Below are 15,210 nucleotides of genomic sequence, written 5' to 3'. Positions count from 1 at the left end.
GCAGAGGGCCACCACAAGTTATTGAAGGCCCCGGATATGTCCGAAAAGACGCCGAGTATATGTTTGCACTCGCTGGTCAAAGCCAAATTCATTACCCTTAGAATAGCGTCCTCTGTTCTCTTGCCAGGATGAAAACCGTACCGGTCGTCCATTAGCGAACGATTAGAAGTCAACCTACTACTAATGCGGAGGTACAAGACCTTCTCGAAAATCTTACCTGCAACAGGCAAGAGCGTCAGAGGCCGGTAAGAAGAACTTACAGTGGGTTCCTTGTCACCACCTTTGAAGAGCAGTTTCAACCCACCACGTTTCGAACGCGCTGGAAAATATCCAGAAAAAAGCATCCTATTAAATACCCTAGTCAAGGGACCAAAAATCACTGGCAACGTGCGAACAAGGATTTACACTGTCATACAATCATAACCTGGGGCTTTATTTCTAGCTAGGCTAAAAATTACTTGGCGGACCAGCCTCAGTAATCTCAAAAGACTGATTCTAAGAGCGAAAACCTACAACTTCTCTTCGGACACGTCGATGATAAGAGATTTCACCAACCTCAATACCATCTGGAAGCAGATCGTCCATCAGAAGATTGAGGACACGATCTTTATCTATTACAAGTCCATTGTGGGTCAACAAAGCCGACAGAATGTCTTTTTTCTTCTTATGCCCAAGAACTCTATAAACGACACCCCATGGGTTCTTATTTCCCTGCTCGTGTACAAAGAGCGGCAGGAATCACGCTTAGAAGACCTAACCTTATGAAAATACTCGGTCCTTTTCCGACGATAATCCGCAAGCAGGGCTGCACGCTGATCAGGATCAATCATCCTCTCATTGTGCGGCTCTCCTGAGCCGCTCCACAGTCCGCTTCATCGCTGTTAAGTCCACCATCCAGCTACTCTCTCCCGACCCGTACCTCTGCGAATTGACTAATTAGCGGCTTCAACTACCACAGAAGAAAAATTCTCTGCCAGCTCTTCTAACGGGAGCTCGGCCAGTCTTCGAGAAAAACCCGAAGCCTGGCCGCAAAAATATTAGAAGACTTGGGCCAATCTGCCTGCCTGTGCAGAAAGCGCTCCTGCTGAACAGGGACGTACCCCCTATAGAACCGCGCAGCCCACCTATTAATCGATAATCGCTCGCGCAATCAGAACTACACACCAGTTCTGAATTCTACCACGGATTTTGTAATTGATTTGCTTGGCATTTCTCCCGCCACCACCCTATTCGGTCGCCCTAAAGCATAAGGCCGAATGTCTGTGCCACAAACGGCTACTGAGCCTCAAAACAGTTTAGCGACCTCCTAAATATCTCCTAGAGCTTACCTAACAGCGTGAGCGAACTAAGCGCGATGCCATACACCACCGGCTTACGTGTCCTAACCGCTATTACTGAAATGGGTAGGCGCACCCCATCAACTAAAATATCTGACATCCATAAATTAAAATTAATCCTAAATCCTACCGCGGATGTCCTTGCCAATCGTAACACCAATGTTGGTACCTCGGATGGTCCTCCGCCCTTCGACCGCTCCGGCGAAAGTAGACAATTCGCCGCAACATTAAAGATATCATAATTATACTGCATGATACCTTCAATCAATTCACTGCCACCATCTGTGATCCTACTGTGCCAAAGAGGCGATTTGGCATTTGCATCAGCCCCTATCAGAATCGGTCAACCAGCTACCAGCCTTACAATTCTATCCCACTTCTTCAAATGCTGTTAAGTGAGATCCCTGTACTGAAAGTACAACGAACTAACAACAATCAGGTCCAAACCATCCACAGCAAGCTTGACAGCGACATGATGCATGTCAGAGGCCTGCCGTTTAAAGACACTATCAAAATACTTTCTGCACAGAACAGCAGATTTACTGTCACCAACGAAAAACTTCTTCTAACCTGGGAAACCTGTCAGATCATCGTTGACCACATATGGGTATTGTAGAAGTATGTTGAGACTCCCTCAAGTATGTTTATCAACAACCTCGCCTAACTCAACTAGGTCTACAGAGGCACCTTGGGCACTTATTGACTGAACTTAACCATTGAGAGAGTTGAATTAGATCTCAATCGCTCTCATGTAGAATCCACACACACTTGCTATTTACTGAGAACCAAAAACCACAAGTGAAATGAAAAGGTGGTGAGAATAAAGTTAGAAAGATTAAAATTTCCTACAGGAAAATCCATGCTAGATATTTTTATCTTTAGCCATTAACCTAAGATGTTGATAGGAAAGTTTACTAGCTTTATATCTAAAACTATATTCTGAACAGTATTACATACAAACATAAAATTAAGACAGTGATCTGAAAAACATAATTATTAACTTTTTTGTGAATTTAATATTTAATCTTTTTTGAATAACATTCAACTTTGCAGTAAAGGAAAATGCTCATTTCAATTTTACTGCATTTTATTATTTTATAGTAAGAAGATGGTAAAACTGTTTGATTTTATGTGTTTTTACAGTTTTGGTTTTCTCTTATTAAAATATTTATTTTGTACGTAACCTGAAAACTATGAAAGAAAGTACTATATAAATATTACACAATGTAAAGTAAAATATAAATTATTACTAGACAGAAATATTGAGTCAAATAAATAATAGTATTAAAAAATCTGATGTGGACACCACATGACTTCCTTGTACGCCTATTAAATTACATATACACATTTTTTGCTGCACTTCATTTAAACTTATTTCATTTGAAAGTGAGATACAATCCTCCAGTTCTTTAATAAAGTGGTCAGTTACAAAATTGCTGAAATATTTGTTTTTATTAACATCAAATATTTTTACAATTATTAATTCAGCAATCTTACATGATATATTAGGACAGAGTAAAAGTCCCTTTTTTTAGTCGTATTATTAGATCAGTATTATTTGTATCTTTGTGAGTTGCTGATTAACAGAAGTTTCAGATTTCTGGTGTGTCATATAAATAATAATTAAACTATTTCGTTTAGTGAACTCCTGTATACTGGTTACAAATGTTAATTTCAACCTTAAGATGTAAAATATCATTTTTATCATTGGATTATTTGGCGAATAATCAAAAATGAGACAGAAACAATCATACAGAAAAAATAAAGATAACATGATGAAATATATCTCAAAATAACAACAAGAAGATGAAGAAAATGTTAAGAACAAGAAAACAATAAAAAGATTAAGAGAAGATGGTAAATATAAAGAGAAAGAAAATGTTAAAACCAAAGAAAGAATAAAAAGATTAAGGAAGATGATAAATATAAAGAGGAAGAAAACATTAGTCAAGGAAAGAATAAAAATATTAAGAGAGGATGATGAATATAAAAAGAAAGAAAATTTGAAAACCAGAGAACATTTACACAAATTAAGATCAGAAGAATTATATCAAACCACAGAGTGATTAAATGATTGGCAACAAACAACAAATAAACGAAATGATAATCAAGTCCAACTTAGAATATTGTCCAACAAAATCAGAGGAGTAATGAACTAAAAGATAAGAATTTTTTGCAATTTATTAAAGATCGGGCATGTATGCCTCAACATATATGTTGTTCTTGTGAGAGTCTATTTTTCAGTCAGTCTGTAGTTAACTTTAATGTAGATAAAATTAAACAGAAATTCCATAATAATTAAATAAAATTAAACTAAAAAATCCAAAAATAATACGATTCTAAATTATAATTTTCAATTAACATTAAATAATTCGATGTTTCCCCAAATCTATTATATTTTTAAAAAATTTAAAAAAAGGTGACGAAGTCTGATTCGAACCGATGTGCCTTCCCTTGCAAGATTCAAATATTTCTTTGATTAAAATTTTATTTGGCTATAACTGGAACCAGTGAAAATAAGTACCACATGATATATAGTTGAAAAACTCTCAATGAGGGCTTATTATTGCAGTTAGGAAAAAGTCTAAAATCGAGATTTTTGCAATCAAAAGGGGAGATGCACAACTAGATGACAACAGTCCTAAATCCAAAATTTCAACATCCTATGGTTAATCGTCTTTGAGTTATGGGAGGTACATACATACATATGTACATACAGACGTCATGTTGAAACTAGTCAGAATGGATTCAGGGATTGTCAAAATGGATATTTCCATTGAAATCTGGAAACCGAAATTTTTTGCAATCAAATACTTACTTTACTTTGTACAAAGAAGCAAAAACATTGGAAAAACATATATAAAGTTATTAAAACTATTAAATATTTTCAAGATTATTCACATAAACTAAGATATTCCTTAGACATCTAAACAACTATTTATTATTTTTTTTTTTAACAGTGCTAATAAGGAAATGAAAAATTAAATCATCACAATTGCTGTTAATTAAAAATTGTTTACTTTATTCATTTAAAGCTAATACATAGAAAGTATATCTTACACAAAAATAAAAATTATTTTATAGAAAAACTACTCAATCAAATAAACTGATAACCTGTATTAAAAATTATTTAGAAATAAAAATTTATTTAAGATTTACCAAAAGAACAGATTTTCTAAATTTTATATTACATTACAGTATACAAAGTAAAATAATCACATTTAATAATCAGTATTCTTAAATGAAAGAAAATAAAAAAAAAACTGCAGCTTATTAATCAACATAATATTTAAAAGTTAAAAGAAATCATGTAAAACCTTGATGATAAAAGAAAAATAACTTAAGTTTTAGTCACAGTTATTTCTATTAAAAATCTTGTCCCATGTATATTAGTTTATAATAGCATTTCTCAAATCCTTCCACACCATTTTGTTTAGACACACTGTCATGTATACAAAAATAATAACACAAAAAACCAATAATTTTTCTGTTTTGTTATTTTAAACTAAACAATTAGAATTTGTTTTCTGTTTTTCTTTTTTAATGAAAATAAATTTTATTGTCATTATGTCAAATAAGAAAACCAAATAATTTTAACACTTAAAGTATATATACTTTTTTCTTTGAATTTCCATCTCAAATATTATTTAAAGTATATTTACTAACATAAATTGTAAAAGTTATAGTTTTACTTTAAAACAACTCTTTCTATATCATTAATATAAACTAAAGTGCTAAAAAAAGCTCTTTTCTAAACAAATATTCATACTTGTGTGTACATTTAGTTTACTTCTAAAAAATTTAATCAAACAGTCTTTCACTTATTTTTAAAACAATCTACAGAATTTAACTAAATTATGCACGTTGTAATAATATTAAATTAATATTATGGAATAATTTTTTATGACCATTCTACAAAAAAACTGTATTAAATCTATAAAACCCTGTATAGCGATAAGACAAGTTTATTGCTAAATAGATACAACACATAACTAAAACTCCTTTTTATGTAATTTTAAGTAGAAAATTACATTATGGCCAAAACCACAGTCTTTTTACAATTAAAATTATATATTGCCGAAAAACCTCTCTTAAGTCATCTAGAAAAAACTTTATTAAAGGAATGTCACTTAAAATTTATACCACCTCAACTATCAATAGATTGAAGGAGATATATTAATACTTAACCTTTGTTAAGGTAATAGAGTGAATAAAAATCATTTTCTTACTCTTAAGGAGAGGGGATATATATATATATATATATGTGTGTGTGTGTGTGTGTGTGTGTGTGTGTGTGCAAAAATTTTCATATTAACATTACATTTTTACTTGTAGTTGATTTTCTTGAAAATAAAGAATGAAATGTATAACATTTTTGATACAAGAACCAAAAATCCATTTCTATTAATTAAATAAATTATGGCTGATAAATGAATCTCAAGTGCAACTGAATGACATTTTGCAGCTTCTAAAAGTAAATTAAGAAGAAAAATCAAGGAAAGAATAAGAAAAGCATATTGCAAGCCTGAAACTCAATTTTTAAACCCAATTTAAAATCCTAAAAATTTTTTTGAAATGAAATAACCCAGTTTTATTGCTACTCATATATAATTTGTCATCTTATTACATAACAAAGAATGTTACTAGATGCTTCAAACTATATTTTTACTATCATATGACTTAAATAAATATATAGTATAAAAATCTAATTGCTAATTGTCTAGTATAAGTTAATTAATTTTAGTTTTTTAAGGAAATTTAATTAAAAAAGAAAACAAAATAAAAAATATCAAATAATTATTAACAAGAAAATGGATATAATTATGTTAAAATTTATATAAATATTATAAGTGTAATAATGATCATGTTATCAATTGGAATTATGAATAAATGTAATATCAATTTAAATATTGATCCTTATTTTTTATCAAGTTTAAATTAATAAATTAGTTATTTAACGAATAAACCTTTTTTTCCTTTCAACAGTATTACACAAATTTAGTCTTATGCACACTGAATTTATGGGCAGGTTCTCATCAAATCCTGCACTTTAGGTCACAACTGCTAGGTATTTTCACATCAGATAACTTAATAGCTGAAACTACTGCCAACAGCTGCTGCCATATCAACAGTAAATTCTTTAATTTTAAGAATGCATTTTCCAAATAAATTTTCAAAGACTTACAAATACAGAAACAAATTCTTTACTTCAATTATTATAAATAATCAAGCAGCAACCAACATAAATTTAGCTGTTTGCTAAATTAATAAGCAAAATCAATCTACAAAAAAATAAAAAAGGTACAGATAGAAAAGTTAAAATTCAGCCGTACTTTAAAACGATTTTGTTTTAGTCCATGATATATTGTTAAAAGATTTAGGCTATCTAACAATAAAGATCATTGTATTCAAGAAAAAGAAAACTACCAGAAAAACATGTGATTCTGAGAAGAATGAATATGTTACTGTGCAGGACAGATTACATGACTACAAAGTGCAACATAACTCATGTCATGAGAGTCATGTAACTTGAAGAGATGTAGCTGTCACAATGTAATAAAATAAAAACATTACACTAAGCTACATTATTCTACAAACTATTATTATAAATTGACAGATATTAATATTCTATAGAGCAATTAATTAGTGATTAATTTTTAGAAGTTTTAATATTGTTACAATAATTTTTTTATTTTCAAACATAAGGTTTTCTGAAACATTTCTTCGCTATCTATAATATTGCCAAGAAAATTTATTGTAACCTGCAACAATAGGCAACTAGAAGATAATTACTCAAATGAACATGTTATTTTCAGCTAATCACCAGGTATCATTGAGGGAGGTGGTCATTTTAATAAAGAGGAAATCTATTTTGATGTAACTGAAAATCAGATGTAACTTCAAAAAACCAATAGTTAAATGCAGTGATTATTAAAATAAGAATAGTCATTATTAAGCAAGTTTTTACTATTAACTAGCAAATACTGATTTAAGAGATGAAAAACAATTGTAATATATAACAGATAAATAATTAAGACTGACCAAAAAAATTTCTAAATGTTTTTAAATTATGTATAATGATAACACATTTTTTCATTACTCATTTTTTCTTTGCTCTAAGTTTTAAAATGTTTAACTTTAAAAAAAATCTTTTCCATTTCTTAAATTAAGTTTTATTAGAATTCCTACATTAGATGTCACATTATACAAACAAAAAATAAAAATTCACATTTAATTATTTCATATTTTGAAATAAAACTATGAAACCGTTGTGAAACATTAAAATAATCTAATTAGCATTCAATCATTAATTCAGAGAAAGACAAAACATTCACTGTGTAAGTAAATAAAAAATATGCTATCTTCAAAGTAAAATATTTGGTAATAACCATGATCAATATCTAGGTGATCTTTTTTATTGTTATATTTATTATACTGCAGTATGAAAATAAAACAGTATTTTCTTACTTTAAATACTCCAGTACCCTTAAATGCACAGAAGCCAACAGTAGCCACTGCAATGAGTGCTACCTCAATCAAATCAACTGCAAATGAACCACAGAAAGTACAGCAAGTTGTAAATTTAGTTTAAATTAGTTATAACAATGTAATAAGAATGTCAACACACATATGGTTATGATGAATCACAATACTATAACTATGTTATTTCACTGTTTTAAAGAAACCAAAACTGTGAATATTAAGAACTCTGCATAGCAACCTTCTAAATCAAAAGAGTTTGTGGAGAATCTAAGACAGTAATGCATGAGAAGCTCAAAAAAATATATAGCTTGTCATGGATTAAATATTAAAATAACCCAAAATAAGCTTCTAAAACATCTGAAATCACACAACTATAAAAAAAAATCATTCAAATTTAAATTAACTCATATGAACACAACAAATGAGTTGAATTTTACCAATTTATAATGATTAAAAATTGATGACAGTTTCCATAATTCCATTATTTTTGGCAATGATAAAATTTTTCATAAACATATGTATGAACTGTCACAACAGTGAAGTTTGAGAGGTCTCAAAAATCAAATAAAAATCTTCAGTGCACCGTGACTCCAAAAAGAAATGTGGTGAGTTCCAGGAATTTCTTACTGATCTTGAGAAACTTATTAGGGGCACTTCAAAGCTGGTTATCCTGGTTGGGGATATGAATGCAGAGTGTGTAGAGCTTGGAGGTCTTCGTTCTACGGCTAGAAGATATATGTTAACAACAACGCTAGGGGTTTTGGACTTAGTGACAGTGAAAACCTCCTTAGTCCCAACGTTTACCAGTAGAGGACAGGGTTCTGTATTAGACTTTACTGCTGTCTCTGCATGTTGTGTTCACAAAATAGTTAACTGGCATGTGGTAACTGAGAAATTTTATAGTGACCAAAAGGCTATTACTCTTTCTGTGCTGACTGATAGGAACTTACCACCGAAAAGAAGCCCTAGATGGTCTCCTTCGTCAAGACAGGTGGATCAATTTGCTGATTCTGTTGTAAGAAAGCTTGGTGGAATGCTTCAATGGAACCCAGACGACTTTCAGTTAACTGTTACGAAGCAGCTTGAGAAGATTATCCCTAAAAACTTACAAAATAAGCGGAAAGTGCTAGAGTCAAATTGGTGGCTTATGAAAGGAATGTTTTAGAGCAAGGAGATTCCTTCAGAGGATTAGGAAAAGACAGTCAGGATGTACTGAGCAGGCTGAAGTGGCATATAGATCAACTAAATACAAGTTGTGTTCTGAGATCAAGGCAGCCAAGAAGTTGGCATGGCTAAATCTTGTTGATGAGGTGGACCAGTGGGGGAGGGCCTACTGAATTGTCATGAAGAGATTTGGGAGCCCTCCCACCACGCTATCCAGGGCGCAAACTTTAAGGACTGCATCAAAGCTGTTTCTGACTGATGAACCAGAACATACTGAAATTTTCTGTACCCAAGACAGACAATTTTCCATAAATGAGCTTAAGTGGGCAGTCATGAGAATAAATCTTAAGAAAGCCCCGGGGCCTGATGGTGTCTTGGGTATCTTCATTAAAAGACTAGCACAGAAGTACCCATGGCAAATTCTTGAGGAGGTTAACAAAGCATTGATAAAATGTAGCTTTCCTAGAGCCTGGAAAGAGGCTAGGTTGGTCCTGATTCCCAAAGATAAAAGGGGTCAGGAGTCCACATTTAGACCAATCTGTCTCCTCAATGTCATGGGGAAGGTCTACAAGCATATGCTAGCAGAAAGACAGAAGAGATACAGGGACTCTGGGGGACTTTCTCCACAAAAATTTGGATTTATACATGGTAAATCTGCCCTTGATGCAATAAGCAGAGTGACTGAATGGGCTACAGATCGGGCAGCGGCAACCAGGAGAACAAGGCAAATCCTGCTGGTCATCCTATTAGATGTTATTAATGGCTACCATCAATAACTACCTGTTCGACAGGACCATTAGTGTAGCTACAGAAGAGGGTGATATCAAGGTTTGGATGGGTGGAGGGGTTCCGTAGGGATTGGTGCTGGGCCCCATCCTTTGGAACTTGGCATTTGATGATATTTTGACAGGAGCTCCTGGGGAACAATAATTGATCGCCTACATGGTTGATCTCATTCTTCTTACTGCGGGTCGTACCAAGTTGGAGGTTGAGGCTTCTGCAAATGGAGCAATAAGGATAATCAGTAATTGGTTACAAGCAAGAGGCATGAAACTGGCCCCGCACAAGACTTCAGCCCTGGCGATGGTGGGTCATTGCAAAATCAGAGAGATCAGCATATGTGACGGGCTCAGGGTGAACACCTCTAAGTATGTAAAATACCTTGTAGTTTATACTGACAAGACACGCAGTTTTACAATACATATAATGGAGGCTTTAATAAAGGCTGAGAAGGTTATAGTTACTCTTGGAAAGTTTTTGAGCAACAGACAGGGACCTAGTCCCAGTAAAAGAAAGCTCATCTTTACGGCTGCTACTTCGGTCCTTATATATGTGCTGGTCTGAGCTGATGCTCTGGACATCAAGAGAAACCAAACAAAGTTGGCCTCACTGCACAGAAGAGCTATCAAGATTGTGTCTGTATATAGAACAATCTCCAGCCCAGCAGTCGAGGTCATTGCAGGGGTAACCCCGGTGTACCTTAGAGCAGTTCAGCTAAAAAGAACTTATAGTGGAATGCAGAAGGAAGAGGCTACTGCATTGATGATTTGAGAATGGCAAGCAAGTTGGGAAAATTCAAACAAAGGGCTATGGACAAGATGACTCATTCCATGGTTGCGCCAATTACCATTGGCGCAACCATTAGCATTGGCGTGGTTCCTAGTATACCTACTAGGAACCATGGTGAGGTTGGGTTCTTCCTGATCCAGATGATATCAGGTCATGGAGTGTTTAACTCAGATTTCCATAGATTTAAAAGGAGGGATTCATCCCTATGCATGTATTTTGGCAACTTGGATACATGCAAACACACATTCTATGTGTGCCCACATTGGTTGAGCATAAAGCAACAATTGGGGCTTACAGGAATTACACCAGATAATACTATTAACATCATGCTACATGGGTAAGAAGAATGGACTTCGGTTGAGCAACTTGCCTGCTGTATTTTCAAAAAGAAGGAAGCTGAGCTACGAGGGTGGGGAGCAGACTAACATGGAATAATGGAGAGGATTGATGAGTCATGATGACTGTTTACTTATCAAAAGACCTCTAACATTGAGGTAAAGAAACTGACCAGAGAGCGAGGGGGAGAGGGAAAGCCCTCTGTGAAGTCGCCGTTCATTTGTGCTTGCATAGATGGGTGGCGGCGATGAAGCACAAGGACTCCCAAACCCCTGAACTCAAAGGCACCTCTTGGGGCCTAGTAATGCTTGACTGCAGATCAGGCCCTGGGAGTGGAGGAACTAGAGAAAGAAGTTTTAGTTGGGAGGATGGAGGTACACATAAGCCTTTAATTACATCTAGCTGAAACCGTGCGAGTCCAACACTCCCCCATTTATGGGGGGTATGTAAATGGTATTTCTCCAACACATTGAGAGAGAAAGAAAAACATTAAACTTAACCACCCTTTCTGTTTTAGATTTAAGTTCTCAACTGGAGACATCTAAAATATGCAATGAGGTCAGTATTAAACTGTAGACATGTGTTTTTTTTTTTTACTAAGTGTTCTTATAGGCAGGTCTTCTTTTTTAGCTTCTGCCTAAGGATTCTGCCCAGACCTCTTGCTAACCCTCATTAATCGATAACATGCTATTTTTTTTTTGTGTGGGGCGAAAAACCCCTGTGCATTATCATCGCCCGGAATTTTCTTTAGGTAAAATAATAATAAAACCAAATACGATTTAAAATTAATATAAATTATATAATAAAAAATTTATTAAAACAAAAGTTAAAAAAGTGAAATAAAACTCAAAACTAATATCGCAGACGGAGTCTTTAAAATATAAAAGCTAAAATAATAGAAAAAGGAAACTAAATAAAACTTAATTAACTCCAATAGAGAGTGCAAAAGGCTCCCTACTCGGATAATAAAATTAAAGACATAGAACCAAAAAAATCAAAAGTAAAGGAAAAAAAATTATCAAAAACTCTTCTAGTATAAAAATATATATGATAATATTAAATTTTTTGCAGTAACCTAGAACTACGCAAAAACATAAACATCTGGTTCAAAATTTTGTTATCATTGTACAAGATATCATGGATGTTTCTGGGTAGATTAAATTTATGACGTAACACCGCATAACACTGCAGTCTATGAGAATGTGGTGCACAGTCATGCAGCAGTTGCATCATGTGCATAGGGGTGATGCCCACCTGACATTAGGTACTCGTGTGTGATCCTCGTATGTCCTATCTGTAATCGGCAGAGGACTACTTCTTCATGTCGAGTTTTTCTGCAAGAGGAGTCCCAAGGCAACACTGAATCTTTAATCCGTTGGAGTTTATTATTGACAGTAGTCGCCCAGTCACTTTGCCACCTTGCTCTCAGTGATTGATTTACACGATTAATAAAATCAAAGGTAGTAACTCGAGTGGTGAAAGGAGGTTGAATACATGCTTCTTTGGCAGCATAATCTGCTTGTTCATTACCTGGAATCCCTATGTGGCTAGGGACCCAGAAAAAACTTACTTCTGTGTTGCGATTATTCAACTCAGCGATTGCATTGTAAATTTCAATGACGACAGGATGTTTTTAATAAACATCCTGGAGAGCACTACACAAGTCACTGCAAATAAGAATGTTTCTATATTTAGGGTTAATGATATTTAGAACCTTATTTATAGCGAGTAGTTCAGCAGTGAACACACTCGTAATAGCGGGTAGGCCAAATATATAAGTTCTTTCATTGACAACAAAAGCACAACCAACGGTATCATCTTGTTTCAATTCACCAGTGTATATCACCACGTCTGGGTTCGTCTTGATGAGAACACACTGAAACATTTGCCGGAAAACAGTAGGTGGTGCTGATTGTTTATTGTATGTCATAAGGTAAAATGTAAAATAACATAATTCACGTAACATGTTATGTGAATCTAGAAATGCATAAGTAATTTCATTAGTTATCTATATAGCACACACTAGGGACCAAGTAGTTACTACGTCACATTTGATTTCTCATTATTCACAATAAAGTTCACATTGTATAAAAGTGAAAACATGGAAAAATAATTGAAACATGAAGAGTTTATGTATGTTATTGTAATGAAAAAAATATTAAATAGAATAACTTAGAATGAGTACTTAATAAATTCTGATAAGCTACAAAATGTGTTTTTCTTATATTAACAATACTGTTTGAAGAAACATAGGGATCAACCAATCAGCTTTTAAAGATCTTTCAGTCCCATTACAATCATAATGTTCATGACAGAGTCATCATAAAGCCATAAGAAAATTTAAGTGGTCAAGACAGAGTCGTCTTATTGAGTGGTCCTGTTCTTATCAGGATAAACCCTGATCTTATTCCTCAAAAGCTCTTTTTATGGGGCACATTAAAACATCATGTGCATAGAAAAAATTCATTATCTATAACACTAGAGAGAAAGAATCACCTCTGCTATAACCACTGTTATCTAAAATGATGGAATTCCTGGGTGGAGATATCATATTGTTTAGATATTTGTTGAGCAACAACAATTATTATTGACACTGAAACAAATTTTTAAAAAATCTTTTGGTGAGTAAAATATGTTTATATTTAATTAAATGATTTTTTTTTTATTTACTATTTTAGTGGCTCTTAACTTCAGCGAGTATGGAACCACTTTATTAAACATGACTTAGGTCATAAGCACATTTTATCTTACTTTACACTCTTTCTTACAGGATGCTATATACTGCTCCCTGTGAGGTGATGATGTAGAACCAACTAGTTATAAGGTATTTAATTTACCATCTTTCCTGAAACCCAAATGTTGTATTATTTGAAAAGAAATCCTAGCACCATTCTATCACAAAGCAATATTTAAATTTCAAGGAATACACCAAAATTTACATTAATAAATATAATTAATTAATAGTAATATTTTATAATACGAAATATAAATCATTTATTTTATAGATTTTTTCATAAATAAAAAGATAACAATAAAATGAACATTATTGCAAGTATTTACTTGCAAAATATTACACTTAATAATCAAAGATCTATACCCCACACATAAAGTCAGCTAGGTAGTATGGTAGTCAGGTTTCTAAATCAACTAGTGTCTGGTTAGATTTCCTATAAGAAATAATCATATATCTTCATTATTTCACACAAAAAAGTACCTGCTGTTTGAAGCATAATAAACAAAAACCGTATTGTTCTGAAATAATTTTCACTAGTTTACGATTACATAGTAAGTTACAAAAGTTACATTTTCTATAACAAAATTACGTAAAAAGATAATTATAGTTTTAGCCATAAACACTATAATACTAAATTTAGATTTGATTTTATTTTACAGTATCCTAACTTTAATAAAATTAAAAAAATTATTAATTTTTTTTCTTTAATGTAAGTAAGCAAACTATAAAAAACTGCATGATTGTACCTTTTAAATTTTATAAATCAACTATAGCAAAATAATAAGTATTTATATTTATCAATCAATCAATAGCGTACCTGTTAAATCTATGAACAATTATAACTTTTTAAATAAAAATACACAAATTATAATAAAAATAAATCCTTCAAAAATTTTTAGAAATATTAAAAAACAAAACAGTGCCATCTAAATGTACTTATTTAATAAAATATTTAATTACTATTATTAGTGTTATAATAAAACCAGTGATCAATACTTAAAGTATCTTCAAAAATGACCACAATTTTGATAATAATAAACAGAAAAAATAAATGTATCTTTATAAATAAGTAAGTGTGTGACTGCACAATAAGCATGTCCGTAATCAGTTTCACAAAAATCACAGAAAGCTAATCTGCAAAAAATTTCCCAGCTGTACTCATTACTAACCACATTTGCAGATCAATAAGGCAGCATCAGTAAAAACTAAAATTAGTATTTTTTTTTTTAATTGAGATGTTATCTGCAGAATCTCATGTTATATACAATACTGACATTTTTGATAGTTTTTAATTCTCATTAAATTAAAGGATTTTGTCAAAAATGCAAGTGTTAATTATCTATCTATAGTCAGAGATATACAGTCATAAAATAATAGAATATAACAGATGAAGAAGACTGATCAATTAAAAAAATATTATTTATGAAAAGTTATATGAAATGATCAATTCTATTTCACTCTGCACAACAATCAGGAATGACACAAAATTAAGAAATAAATATAAGTATATATATATATATATATAGATATATAGATTCTGATTAATAGGGTCACTGGTTATTCGGGGCACCCGTATAATTGGAGCAT

Source organism: Lycorma delicatula, chromosome 1 (genome assembly GCF_047948215.1).
Source record: "Lycorma delicatula isolate Av1 chromosome 1, ASM4794821v1, whole genome shotgun sequence".
In the NCBI taxonomy this organism is placed as follows: domain Eukaryota; kingdom Metazoa; phylum Arthropoda; class Insecta; order Hemiptera; family Fulgoridae; genus Lycorma; species Lycorma delicatula.
Note: the sequence above shows the minus strand (reverse complement) of the source record.